The 14,564-nt window shown below is 44.1% G+C and overlaps 1 protein-coding gene across 4 annotated transcripts in view; it reads left to right on the forward strand.

Annotated features, from left to right (window-relative positions):
• LOC138491614 (nuclear body protein SP140-like) overlaps positions 1-14,564 on the forward strand; it is a 3,009,150-nt gene that overhangs the window by 2,579,080 nt on the left and 415,506 nt on the right. The window lies entirely within an intron of this gene.

Below are 14,564 nucleotides of genomic sequence, written 5' to 3' on the forward strand. Positions count from 1 at the left end.
GAAGGACCTCCGATTTCATGGATTCCTTTGCCAGATCTTGTAAAGCCTGCTCGTTAGTATATGTACATTCCTCAAGGGAGGCAACATCTGCTGGGGTGGAATTCAGCAGTAACCAGGGGAGTTGCTAAGGGGGGGCTGAAGGGGCTACAGCCACAGGTCTTTTGTTTGTAGCTCTGGATAGAAGCCTAGGAGCTATGAGCAAAAGGCTAGCAAGCCCAGAGACCTGACAGTCTCAACATTAGCGTAGCCCCGGACCTATTCCTGACCTAGCAACACCCCTGGCAGTAACTACGTTAAATTGTATTTGCAAGGAGGAAGCAAGTTTGTCCTGGAAAACTTGAAAACAGCTTTCAACATCCTCTTTCGAGGCCGCCATTTTAGAATCTGGATTTCCCTGTTGCTCCTCAACCGGCTCTCTCATATGTTCAGGGTCCTTTTGGCCTCCTGCAGACCTAAGCCAACAACTTCTTATAGGATTCTCTACTAGTAGATGGGAGCAAGTGGGTGTAAACTTTTCTTTTCCCCCTAGGTCCTGACATTGACCAGATGCTGCACTGAGTTTACCCTGTTATTAGTACTAGTTATACTTTTTCCTTTCATTTCCGAATTTACTCCAAACTCGTAGCTTCCTTGCAAATGCCCATAGTTAGTAATAGAGCAGGCAACTTTCCCCTAGCGACCAGATGAGTCTTAGCGCTCCACGGCTGCTTGTCCATCTAAAAGCCAGCTGTCTCCTCCTCCCAACATGTTGGAGCAGATGTGCATCTTCCGTGGAAGCTTGTAGAGATTTCGGCGAATGCTATGTGGGGAATGATTTAATTTTTGTCCTCCCCCTGAGTTCCAGACTGCTTAGGCAATGTCGCTTCTCAAATATCTATTGACACTCTGACAGCCTAAACCTCCTTTCCTTCAGTAATTGTCCAGCAGTATGTTTTCCAGGGAGGCTGTCTTATCTCGCTTCAACTTAATATGCTTCAAAATCCCTATAGGAGAACCCATGAGTTCGCCAAATGACAGAAGGGAGGAGGTCTATTGGGAAGCGTGGGTAGTTAAAGCTCGACTGAGTATGCTATTTCCTGCCGAGTGACCAGGGGGTTAGAGGGTTCAGCGTGTCTCAACAAGTAGCCATATAAAGGACAGTCAATCAGTGCTGCCGTGTTCTCTGAGGACTCACCGTACTCTATTTGCACCTCTGGGTCTCCCCGGGAGCTCTCCGATGGCCCAGGCAGTGTCTTGGGTGATGTCCCTCTGTAGCGCTTCATCGCGTACACCCGGTTTACTGCTCGCACCACAGGACTCCTCCTTGCAAGAGCAGACCGGGATTCGAAAATGAACCCTGCATCTCCATTTGCCTTTTATGCACATTCACCAGGCTCCCGAGTTGTCTCACCGAAGTCCTGCTCCACTCCTCGATCCTCCGCTACCTCCGAAGTTTGGCTTCTCAAGAACACACCAGAATCCACCTTAACACCAAAATCTGCGCCCCCTCACTGAGTAGTCCAATCATTTAATGTGCTTTTAAGGCATATTTTGCAATATAAGCAATATAAGCTAATTACGGGAAACAGAGCTCAAAAAGCTCTGTCCTCACTGCATAGCGGTCATCTTGGAACCCTTGCATGTACTTCTGACCAGGAGGGCTCCTATGTTGAAAAGATCAGGAAGTTGGACTGGCAGAAATTGAAGTTACAAAGGGACAACCTGGTCCGCTTTGCAGAAAGAGAAGGACCACAGTTTAGGCCACAAAAGAGCATCTTCAAAACCTCCACACATTCAGGGAGGTGGGGGGAATTCCCTACCATACCCGCAAGGAGGGATGAGGAAGATGAGTACCCCCTCATTCGAAAAGGGGAGTAAAATGGAAATGACCACGAGAGCTCACAGCTCCACAGTGCAGAAGATTCCAGACCCTGTCATTCTGGGAGGCTTCCCCAGTCTCATAGAGGTAGGGGATGCCTAGTGGACAGAGATTGGACAGCCAATAGCAGCAGATCCGAGTCAGAGGGTGAGTAGACTCAGGTGCAGCAAAAAAGAAAGTCGACCAAACAGAAAAGAGGTCTGGTGACAGACCCAATTCGGCAGATAAAGGCCATAAAGAGCTTTATGACACCCTACCATAAAAATGCCAAATATTTAGTATGGGAGCATCTATAGCTTTATGACCAAATTATGTCTTCATTTGGTATTAAGAGTGATAGTAATTCCATGGAGTTTGTCAAATGGACATTTTCCCCTGAATACTCCAGTTTCTTTGCAGGGCTGGAGGACCAAGATCACCACAAATGGCCCACCTACAAGGCGGCCATTTTAAAACACTTCTGCATTCATAGAAACCCTGATGATGCCTGCAAGGCGGCATACAAACTGCAGTGTGGGGAAGACCAAGCACCCAGAGAGTGTGTGCAGGAGCAGAAGCGAGCATTCTAGGATGTTGAATACCAATAGGCGGGAGTTCATCAACACATACTTCCATGCGCTCCCGAAATACATTATGACCCAACTAGTAAGGGATTTCCATGAGCGTAGGACCCTGGATTGGGTGAAAGAACAGTCCATCTGGATTTATGAGGTCTAAAAGCCCTCTGAAAGAAAAAACAACCATAAAACCGCAAACCATTAAACACAACCTCTGCGGCAAGTGTAGCAGAGGTGAAAAATACTCCCATATTGGACTTGGAAATGGGGGCCTAAAAATACTCCTCCCACCAACAAGCAGAATGAGAGGCAGAGGAGACTCTCAGATCCAACCCAACTGGGTGGTAGCAAGGCAGGGTATCACACCAATGCTCCATCAACCCTGCCACCTATAGCAAAACAAGATACAAGGGTAACAGAACCATCCTGGGGTATGTATGGACTCCCTCAGCACAAAGGGGGTCCAATCAGGTAAGTACTGCCCCAGGGAACCTCCCCCAAACTTCCATCGGTAGGGAAGAAATACTCCACCCCCCAACCTAAGTTTCTTTCCCAGATACCCTTCAAATCCCAATTTCCAGAACAATCCTCCTCTCACTCCCCGCTTTCAGGACAATAGATTCCTGAACCAGGAAGAAGGGAGACCTAGGGTGGAAGTTTAACAGGGAAACTCCCAATACCGAGCTACTCTGGGAGAAGGGCTAGCTACACTTTCCGGGAGCAGTAAAGGTATGAATCAAGACCTCCCTACCCACCAGAAAAAATGTCACAACTAGAGCGACAAGTCCAACAATTAACCAATGGCCTGGGTTGCATGTTGAGGGCTCAGCACAGCCCACAAACTGTTGCCCATAATAACTTGACACCCGGATCTGGTGCCCCGGAGCCGCGGCGGGAAGGAAACTCCAACAACCAACAGGTTCCAGATGAGGGGCCGGGTGGAAGGGAGATGCAAAGCCCTAGAGGAAGCTTCCTTTCCCACTGGAAGAAAACACCGGGAATCCTCTGAGTCTGAATATGAATCTTCTACCTCCGAAAAGTTACAACCTAAAGAACAGAGGATAAGTAGGAGAAATCGAAAGTCAAAGACAACCCGCTTTGTGGAGGAAGTCTGCATCATCCCTTTCGAAGGAGAAGAATCCCTGGAGGATCCAGGGAATAAAATCTTCTCTTTCAGAGATGGAGGGATGGAGGGATCCCTCCCAAGGAAAAATGGGTCCCAAAAGACCTAGATTTTCAATGGGGTAAATATGGAAACCGACCCAGAGCAAGAAGCTCTTAAACCCAAACAATGTCACCCAGATGACCCTGAACGCACTGAGGTATCCTCCCCCCAAACAGGTTCGGGTAACTGTTTCCAGGAAAGAGGTACAGGAAAGAATCAGGGGAAAAAGGGGACTTCCCAATCCCACTTGTTTCTGGGTGTAAAATCGTTTTTTATAGATTCCCAGGCTCTGAAACAGAAAACTATCCAAGATCACACATTGTCGGAATTCAATATAAAAAAGTTAACTGCCAAGCTGGCACAGAATGCACATTTTCATTGCGCCCTTCAGGAGAAAGAAGGAAGATTTTATGCTTCCATCAAGGTACAAGGTCAGTGTGCATTATCAGCACTGGTTGATACTGGATCCCAAGCCACCCTCCTGTCCAAAAAGGCCTTCAACCAACTGAATTCAGGAAGTGGGGAGAGTCACCAAATTCCCCTCATACCTCTTCCTGGACAACTACAAAATTTTGATGGGAATGATATTTCCGTCGAAGGGACTGCAGATCTGGAGATAGAAATTGGGTGAAATAGGGTGAAACACCCAGTGATAGTCACCACTCCAGAGGTCAAACCTTGTCTACTGGGGAATGACCTGCTTCAGAGGTTATCACCCCCAATTGACTGTGTGAACAAGGTCCACTGGACTCAGACTAACCAGCCAATCAAATCAAAACAAAGTACAAATTATGTGAGTTTGAATGGCACATGCCACATGATTGAATAACGGTCAGACAAAATAGAATTCCATTTTAGGAACAATCAGTCCCAGACAACACCGTCATCTCTGTAGGAGAACAAACTGGTGATGGGAACCCTTCTCCATTTTTGTAAATCTACCTCCCTCCCAGTTTTATGTGGCAGTCCACACTAGAGGGAAATACTTGAAATTATATACAAATCCACAATCAAAAGGAAAACCCAAAACCCATGATAAAAGATAATGAAAAACCAGCTCAAAGGTTGACCGATATCCAGATACTGGATAAACAGCTGTTTTTCTCCATTCAGATAAATGAGGGGGAGGAGCCTGTTCTCGGCAGAGTATGCCTGAATAACGGAAGATGCTTTATCAGTGAAGCATTATTCAGGAAACTCCCAAAAGTTCCGACCATTCCCACATTTAAATTGATTGACAAGTGGCAAAAAGGGCCTGGAAACCCGAAATTCTAAACATCTCCTGCCTAGCAGGTGTATGCTAAAAATGTCCATTGGCGACAAAAGCATAGAACATAATTGTTGGGCTGTGAGAGATGTCCCCTGTACCTTTTACTTAGACAGTGACATTCTGAATCGATATGCAATTAATTTGGACCTAATTAATAACAAAGCCTGATGCCGACTGGGGGTAACCCCATGGGCTTTGACAACACTGAGAAAGCATTTCAGTCAGCTCATTTGCGGCTTTATGCGGTTGAAGATTAAGTGAGAGAAGAGATTACCATCCCAGGACAGGTGCGACAATTTACAATTCCCCTAAAAATTAAGGAAGGACAGAACCTAAAAAACCAAGACGCCTATATAAATTTGAATCATCATCTCCAACAACAAGGATTATATTTACATCCGACACCCCTAGTTGACCTAAAACACAACATCATTAGAATATTAGCGGATAACAGTGACCCTCGAAGTATCACTTTGGGCGCAGACACCTTTATTGGAATGGCGGTTGATCCCCAACATTATTCTATTCATTTAGGTAATGAGACCAATTCCAAATGACTGCTTCCATATAAACTGTATCCCTCCAGAAAAGATTTTCACCCGGCAAGGGGGGAATTTATTGGTTTAGTTTAGTTTGTTTATTTATTTATAAAGCACGGCCAAACCCTCAGGTAGCTGGGCGCATTAATCTTGGGAACAGCATAGTTACAGCATAGTTATATAAAAGCTTGCACGTGAAGGGTGCATAAGGTACATACAGTAAGTAGCATATTGGTGAATACAGTGGGTTGCCTGAGGCAGGTACAATAGGAAACGTAAGGACCGGGTTACAGAGTGGTCCAATTCAAGTATAAGATATGTTACAAAGTGCAGGATAAAGGTAGAATGCTGCATTGTAGGTGAGCATGCATTGAACAGGTATCATATCATTGAACAGTGAGCCAGGATTTCACCATGGCTCTGAAGGGCCAGAAGGAAACTTCAGATCTGATTGTCAAAGGGAGTGTGTTCCAACATTTCGCAGCAAGTACAGGGAAACTAGATCCTCCTGCTCTTTTTATATTGAATTTGGGAATGTTCAGTTGGTGCAAATACAGTGTTCTGGTGGGTCTGGATGTGCTATGTCTGGAGAATTTGTCAGACAAGTAGCTTGGGGCGGTCAGTGAAAGGCATTTGTGTATGATGACCAGTGATCTTAATTTAATTCAGTCCCGGATGGGGAGCCAGTGGACTTCCTTGCTGGCAGTAGAGATATGGGCCTTGCGCGGAAGGTTGAGTGCACATTTTAGGGCAATGTTTTGTAGAATCTTGAGTCTATTCAAATTTTTGGTAGTAGTGCTGAGGAAGAGTGTATTACAATAGTCTAGTTTGGATAGTATCAGAGCTCTGGATAAGGTGAGGCAACCTTTGGTAGATAAGAATGGCCTGCAGGCATTAATGAGTTTATTGGTATAGGTAGTAGTTGAGACTGTGGCGTTTATTTGTTTTTTGAGCGATAGGGTGGAGTCAAGGTACACACCTAGTGTTTTGACCTCTTTAGAGACTTTTATGATGTTGCCATCAATGGCGAATGATTGGTACCTAGTGTCCTATTTATTAAGGCGGGCCTGAGAACCTACGATGAGCAATTCCGTCTTGTCATTGTTTAAGCAGAGGCTGTGGGTGGCCATCCATGTTTGAATTTCAAGGTAGATTTCGTTGAGTTTTGCAACATCACTCTCATAGCACTCAGTGAGTGTGATGAGGACCTGAGTGTCATCCGCATAAATAGTGTAGGTGACACCCAGATCGTCAAGGTGGTCAAAAAGGAGCTTAGTGAAGATGTTGTAAAGCGTGGGTGAAATACAGGAACCTTGGGGTACTCCACATTGGATTGGGACAGGGTCAGCAGCAGCCGAAGGGGCGAAGACCCTAGTCGACCTATCTGACAAGAAGGACTGAATCCAATTGGTGGCATTCTGTGAGAATGCGGCAGCTGAAGAGAGGTGTTGCGTGAGGATTTGGTGGTCAACTAGGTCGAAGGCTGTGGATAGATCCAACAGGAGCAATATAGCCAGATTGCCCTTGTCTTTGGCTTTGTCCATTTGGATTTTTAGATCCAGGTGGGCCGTGTCGGTCCTGTGCCTCGGTCTAAAGCCGGATTGTCGCAAGCCTAGGAGGTTATTGTCTTCCAAATGTTGTTGTATTTGGAGGTTTGCCACTCTGTCTAGTATTTTGAGGAGAAAGGAGACAGTCGTGATGGGTCTAGAGTTCGTGGGAATGTTAGGGTCTAGATTGGGGTTTTTAAGGAGGGGAAGGACCCAAGCTTCTTTGAGGTTGTTGGGAATGGCTGAATTCTCGAATGAGGAATTGATCAGAGAAGTAATAAATGGGGCTAGATCTTTGGCTCCATCCTTGATGACTGAGGCAGGTGTACTCTTCCGGCCCTTATGGTTTGGAAAAGGTGACCTGTAGCATCAGGAAGGATGAGGTGGCATTCTGAGTGAATAGTCCCACCCATCTCCTTGTCTGTTGTTGATCAAAGAATCTCTCTGGTTAACGGTCCTCTCTATGTGGTCCCTGTTAAAGCAGCTGGTCTCCCTTGAAGCTGCGGCAAGGACAGACTTTCTGGCTCTGTCAAACCACATACTCGTACCTTCTGAATGGGGTACCCCCGCGGTGATGACTACTGTAAACATGCAGTCCCAGACACAACATTTCACTGTCAATCGATAGTGAGGGTGGGAGCTGGTTTCAGGTTGATACAGTTACATATGAAAGGTTGTTGGGTTTCCTGTCTCCTTTGTTAACCTCTGCAGCCAGGGCCCATGTAGGACTGTATGAAGTACCCTCTATTAGTAGGTTAATTGCTGCCACTAGCTGCAGGGCCTAACAAAAGAGCAGGGCAGATCCATGAAGCCTTTGTTAGTTAATCAGGCTGGCCATTGCAGGGGAAGATTGGACCTCCCCCTTCCTGGAGATGACATGGTGCACTACTGGCTGTTACATTCCAACTAAATATGCCTGTAGGCTGTATCCACCCAGAGTACACAAGTCTATGTGTTTGTCATGGTGTGAGCATAGGAAAATGTGTGTGGATTAACACCACACATTTTCCTGAGGTTGGTCTACCATCATTCCATTTAATTAAACATTTAAAAAAAGCCTAGGTGAGCCCACACCCACCTTGCTGATGATCAAATTGCTCACATCCACTATGACATTATTCTGAGAATATGGGGGTAATTACAAGTTTGGAGGCAGCCATGGTGCTATTAGCACCATGGCTGCCTCCAAAGTCGTTTCCGGGTCCTGGTCCTTTGAATTGGCACTTACCGGGTCATTCCAACCTCGGAGGACCCGCTAAGTCCCCATTCAAAAAAACCTTCCCCATTCCCATTCGAGCCCCCATAGGGCTCAGTGGGAATGGGGAGGGAGCTAATAATGGGCACATAAATTACGGGCCCGTTATTAGCTCCCTGGTCCCTTAGCGGCTCCGCTAAGGAAGGCTGGTTTTACCAGCCGGCCTTAGTGGGACCCGCTAAGGGACCTCCGAATGCGGCGGTAAGGGGTTAACGGCACCGGCATCCTTACCGGTGCTGTTAACCCCTTACCGCTGCACTCGTTATGAGGCCCTATGTCTGGATTTATTGATGCTAACACTTAGGCATTATTAATAACCCATTACTTAAATGGCACTTTCACCAAGGCACTTTACACAAAACACTCTTTTTATATCAAATTATTTTACCCAGCAACCATAGTTAATGGTCAATTGTCAACCGAAAAAAGATGAGTAGACTTACTAGGATTCAAACCTGTGACCTGTAGACCACACATAGATCTCAACGGTGAGCACTTAATCCACTGAGCTATCTTACCAGCCATTTCTACTTTAACCTTAAGTGCTGGTCTATTGTGCATAAATATGCAAAAAGGGCAAACAACACACCCTCAGCACTTAAATGTTTTTTTCAATGGCACAATTGATTACACAGCATACTATGTCACAATTGGATAGCTCAGCGAGTTAAAAGCTCAACTCTGACATGTGCCAGCCTGAACTTTCCAAGTTCATATTTCCGCATGGCTGATTCATCCATCTAAGGTTGATACATTAAGTACTACTATTTTTCATAGTAGTAACACATATTTTTACAGTGTGTAGAAGCAGGAGTAGTAAGTAGTCAGACATCCTTCTTCTGCCTTTCATTTTTGTATGGCCCCTGCTGTACCTGGCTCTCGTATACAACCTCTGCTCTGCCCTCTTTTTTCCTGTTCTTTTTTGCTATTTGCATCCTCCTTCTGCCTTTCCTTTTTATACAGCCTCTAGTGTACCTGGCTCTCATTTGCCACCACTCACCTGCCCTTTTGCCTCTTTTTTTCTGTTCTTTTCTGCTGTTTGCATCCTTCTTCTGCCTTTCATTTGTGTATGGCCTCTGCTGTACCTGGCCCTCATATACAACCTCTGCTCTGTCCTCTTTTTTCCTGTTCTTTTTTGCTATTTGCATCCTCCTTCTGCCTTTCCTTTTTCTACAGCCTCTAGTGTACCTGGCTCTCATTTGCCACCACTCACCTGCCCTTCTGCCTCTTTTTTTCTGTTCTTTTCTGCTGTTTGCATCCTTCTTCTGCCTTTCATTTTTGTATGGCCTCTGCTGTACCTGGCTCTCATATACAACCTCTGCTCTGCCCTTTTGCCCTCTGGGAAAGATGCCCAAATACGGGTCTGGGACCCGCACCCAAAAAGTAAGAAGAGTCATCCAAGTCATGTTCTTAGTGGCCGTACCTGGTAGGAGAGTGAACCAGGTCTGCCAAAACCCAGAGGAACATTTGCCAGTCATCTTCTTCATGAGAGTACTTGGCAGGAGAGTGAACCAGGTCTGCCAAAAAACAGAAGAACTAGAATGGCTGGCAGTGGAGTAGCAGCTTAGCTCAACTGGTCCTGGACCTCTCCCCAAAGACATTTACAAAATATTACTATGAATTCAAAGAAAAGGATAGAAGTGGCTGAAAACCCTGCTTCAAAGAAATCCAAACAAATTACAGAGACGGAAGATACTCCAAATATTCAAGATGTTAACAAGATCCTTCTTCAGGTGGCCCAAGATGTTTGTGATGTCAAATTGACTCTGGCTGAGCTCAACTTAAAAACAGGACAACTTGATGGCAGAGTAACTGACTTGGAAAAATCATCTTTAACCATGAGCACTGAAATAGCGGGCAGCTTTCAAGCATACAACAATTTGAAATCTGATTTACAGAAAGAAAAGGAACAGCGCCTGGAAATGGAAATGAGGATGAGGGCTAAAAACATCAGATTGGTTGGAGTGGATGTTTCTGCTGGAAATGTAGAAGATTTATCTTCCTTGATTATTCAAGTTATTAAGGCGAGTTTTCGTTGTAATTTAATTACAATTGGTGACATTGATAATGCTTACAGGATTGGAAAACACATGGGGGCCAATGCCAGACACATTCTGGTATCCTTTTGGAATCAAAGATCAAAGGAGTGTTTGATGAATGCTGCCAGACTGGTGGGGAATGCCTCTTTCAAAGGTAAATCTGTTTTTATCTATCCTGATTTTCCTAAAGAAATCCTGCTTCTGAGGAGATCTTTTAGAAGTGCAAAAGACTTGGCCAAGCAACTTAACTTAAAGGCCTTCCTCAACAAAAGTAATATCTTTACAGTGGTATTACCGGATGGTGAAAAGAGCACTTCAGATCCTGCACACGCTTTGAGTTGGTTTAGAAATGCATAAAATGGACCTTCCTATGCCTGCTCTCCTCAGTTAATGATCCCTCAGATTAACTTATGCCCCCCTCGTACAATTGGTTGATTTAATATCATATTTTACTCATTCATTGACATATTTATCATATATTTTAATGGCACCGGTATGAATTGTCAGTTAACGTTTTTGAAGTTTGAAAATACACAAAATGGAACCTCTTTCTGCTGCACCATGCTTCCGCGTTTCTCTGAGCACTCCATATGGCTCCAGTTATTCATTTCGGATTCCAAACTGGAACAGTAGACTTCACTTCATTCTCCGTGTTGATTTCGGCAGTATTGGAGTATTTGTATGCCGTTTAGAATAAAGGACCTTCGATACACGACGCATGACGTGTGATGCGCTGATCAGCTGATCCGGCATCGGCTTATGTTTCTCATCTTGCTGCCTTTCATCGGGTGCGCGGTGCCTGCAGTTCCTGTTACAGCGGACTTAAGCCTCGGAAGTATTATGGCTGATTCCGCTGTGATTATGCAAGGCATCGGTGCATGGTTCGAACAGGAAATGATGCAGGTGCGGAGGACGTTGAGGGACATATGGCACAGTATGTATATAGCATCAAAGACTCAGACTCTTGGTGGCAGCTGCAGGCCCATCCCCCCTACCCCCCGCAATGTAAACCTGCGTTAGTGTGATTGGGCAGCGCGCTCCCATACAGGCTCTCAGTCCACGCTGGGGCGCGCCGCCAGACCCACTCAGAGCGAGACCTTGCATGAGGGGAGCTGAGCTGCACACGAGGAGAGACAGTATTGGACCTATAATACCCAGAGGGCCTAGAGAAATGATGGTGGTGTGGGACTATGATCAGTGCATCTTGGTCAGCCCTCCCTACAGTGAGTAACCGGGACAGGGGGCTTTGGTATTGGATGGAGGCAGGATATAAAAGGTAACAGCGGAACTGGGGTCAAAGGTCACCATTTGGACATGGATCTGCAAAAACGACATTTGGATTTGTATACCAACTGCCTTTGATGCTTATGGCTCCATGGCTTAATGTAGGATGATATGCCTGAATTAAACCTTACTATGGGCCTGGTTCCATCTCCTTTTAATCTAAACTAGTGGAAGTGATTCTGCAGTGGTAAATTGCTCTTCCTGCCACGCCATAATATCTATCAATATGATTGTAATTGCGTTGTTTGCTACAGTCTTGAGGATTCTTCACATATGCGTTCTGCTACTGTAGTTTTATGAATATTGATGTTATTGGGCGATGTGGGGAGCGCTACAGATTCCGTCATATTGCAATATATTTTTGTGATTTAATCTCCTACTGATCTTCTAGTCTTCTAGGAGGTATGTTATCCATACATGCTTTTTTGCACTGATTGTGGAATGTTGTGATGTGCCAAAGCGATGTTGTTCAGCTAGGTGCCAGGTTTTTATTTTAGATTGGTTCATAATGCTTTTGGTTTTGGGACTTTTATTGACCGGGGTGGGGGCATTTAAGGTCCTTTAGGAATATATTTCTTGTTTGGGTTTTTAGTTATGTTACTTTCTACTATTTTGCGGTGGTTTCTCGTGGTTGATTTGCTACGAAATTTCATGACTGGGATAATATGTGGGACTTGGAGAGGTCCTAGAGATGGTTTCAATGTTTTTTCTAGTATTTTTTAGGCTGAACAGACTTCACAGTTTTGACTGTTCTTTTTTTGATCACTTAATTCTTTGGTTTTTCTCGTCTGTCTTTTATTTTTCAGTTTTTTTACTTTTCTTTCTTTATTTTAACTGTTTTTTGCTTTTCTGCTAATAGTGAAATGATGACCCCACAACCAAGAAGGGTAGATAATGATCTCTGTGTTGTCTCTTAGAATATGAATGGGGTTAATAACCTCCTGAAGAAAAAGAAAGGGTTTACAATGTTGCATGACATGCAAGCAGATATATGCTTTTTACAAGAAACTCATATTTTAACTGATGAAATTTCAAAGTTAGAAAAAGAATGGGTTGGCTCTGCCTATGGCTCTTCTTTTACATCGAGATCCAGGGGCGTAGCCATTTTAATTAGGAAAAAATGCCGATAAAGATGGAAGAATGATTGCCTTGTTGGTTGAAATACAGGGGGAACAGTTGACTCTTTGCAATGTGTATGCTCCCACAGTGGATGACAGTTCCTTTTTTAGAATGGTTCCACAGACTCTTTTATTTATTTATTTTTGAACTCTTTTTATTAGTGGTTACACAAAGAAACATGGCACCCCCGCCCGCAACATACATATACAAACAAATTATTGACATTAGGACAATGGCATTTATATATCATCACATAGAGTTATCATTATCAGAGGCCAAGTTACATAGATATGTTCTGAATGGACCCCATATGTCCTTAGGTCTACAAACTGAGGGACGTGTCACAACATATTGCTCCTCCGATTCATTCACATATGTTAATTTGCGAAGGAATTGATCAATGCCCGGTGGGCTCAAACTCTTCAATTTCAATAGAATACACTTTTTAGCAACAGCACATGAAACATTGAACAACCTTCTAATTTTCTCTGAGCATTTACCTATGTCTCCGAACAGGTATTTTTGGGGCTTCAGGTCTGGGGGGATTTGTGTGATCTCTTCCAACAGTTCGGCGACCTCCCTCCAAAAGTTCTCTTGCACAGACTCTTTTAGATTTGAACTCGCCTAATATCCTTCTTGGGGGTGACTTTAATACTGTTGTTGATCCTTTGCTTGACAGAAGCCAGGTCAGACGGGTGTCAGGGAGTGATCATCACCATCGGGCACTCAGTTCGCTATTAATGGAACACAATTTGAAAGACAATTGGCGTCTCATGAACCAGAACAAACGCCAATATAGCTTCTTTTCGGGTGCCCATGGTGTTTATTCTAGACTTGACATGCTTTTCACGGGTGGGGCGGTGACGAAAAGCTTTGTTTCTTGTGATATCGGTAATGTTCTATTGAGTGATCATGCCCCAGTAACAATGCGCTTGAAGTTTAAATTTCAAAGTGGCAGGTCTTTTTCATGGAAACTGAATACGTCTATTTTGTTGGATGATGATGTATTGGACCGAATTGTATCGGAGGCTAACTATTTTGTTGAAGAGAACCGTTCAGGCAAGATCAGTTTAGCGAACACGTGGGAGGCCTTTAAATGTTGTATGTGTTGTATGTGTCTAGGGCTATCTATTGGTAAAAGGAACAGAGAGGAAAAAAACAGACTGGAACTTGACCTAATAATCAGTGAGGTTTCTCAGGATTTAGTGCTTGACCTGTCTAATTCTGCCAAATTGACGACCTTGAAGAAACTTAAAAAAAAAATGGATGATATTTTGTCGCTAAGGGCAGAACGTAGTTTATTCTACTCTCGCTGTACATATTTTGAAAAAGGAGAAAGATGCGATAGATGGCTCGCATACAGGTTGAAAAGGAGGGTATCAGAATCTGCTATTGCTTCTGTTGTTGACCTGGAAGATAGGATTACATTTGATCCTAGAAAAATAAACTCTGTCTTTCGAGACTTTTACATGAAATTATATAGCAATGAGGCTGGCATCACAGTTAGGGGAAAGGGCTTCTTTAGGAATTTAAATCTTCCTAAGATCCAGGATGTTGAACGTGGCCTTCTTGGTGATGTACTGATGATTGATGAGATCAAAAATGCAATTAAAAAGCTGAATGTTGGTAAATCCCCTGGTCCAGATGGACTTCCTTGTGAATTTTATAGCATTCTTCCAAACTCGGCCCTAGAACACTTGAGAGATATGTTAATTGCGAGTAAATTGGATGGGACATTACCTAAAAGTACGAGTCATGCTTCTATCTCTGTTTTTTTTTAAAAAAAGGAAAGGACAGCAATCTTCCAGTGAGTTACCGTCCCATCAGTCTTATCAATACCGATAATAACATTTTAGCTAATGTTCTGGCCTTACGTTTGGAAAAGTTTTTGCCTAAATTAATTGATGAGGAACAATCTGGCTTTATGAAAA

This window comes from Ambystoma mexicanum, chromosome 10 (assembly GCF_040938575.1).
Source record: "Ambystoma mexicanum isolate Mex_15411 chromosome 10, UKY_AmexF1_1, whole genome shotgun sequence".
NCBI lineage: Eukaryota > Metazoa > Chordata > Amphibia > Caudata > Ambystomatidae > Ambystoma > Ambystoma mexicanum.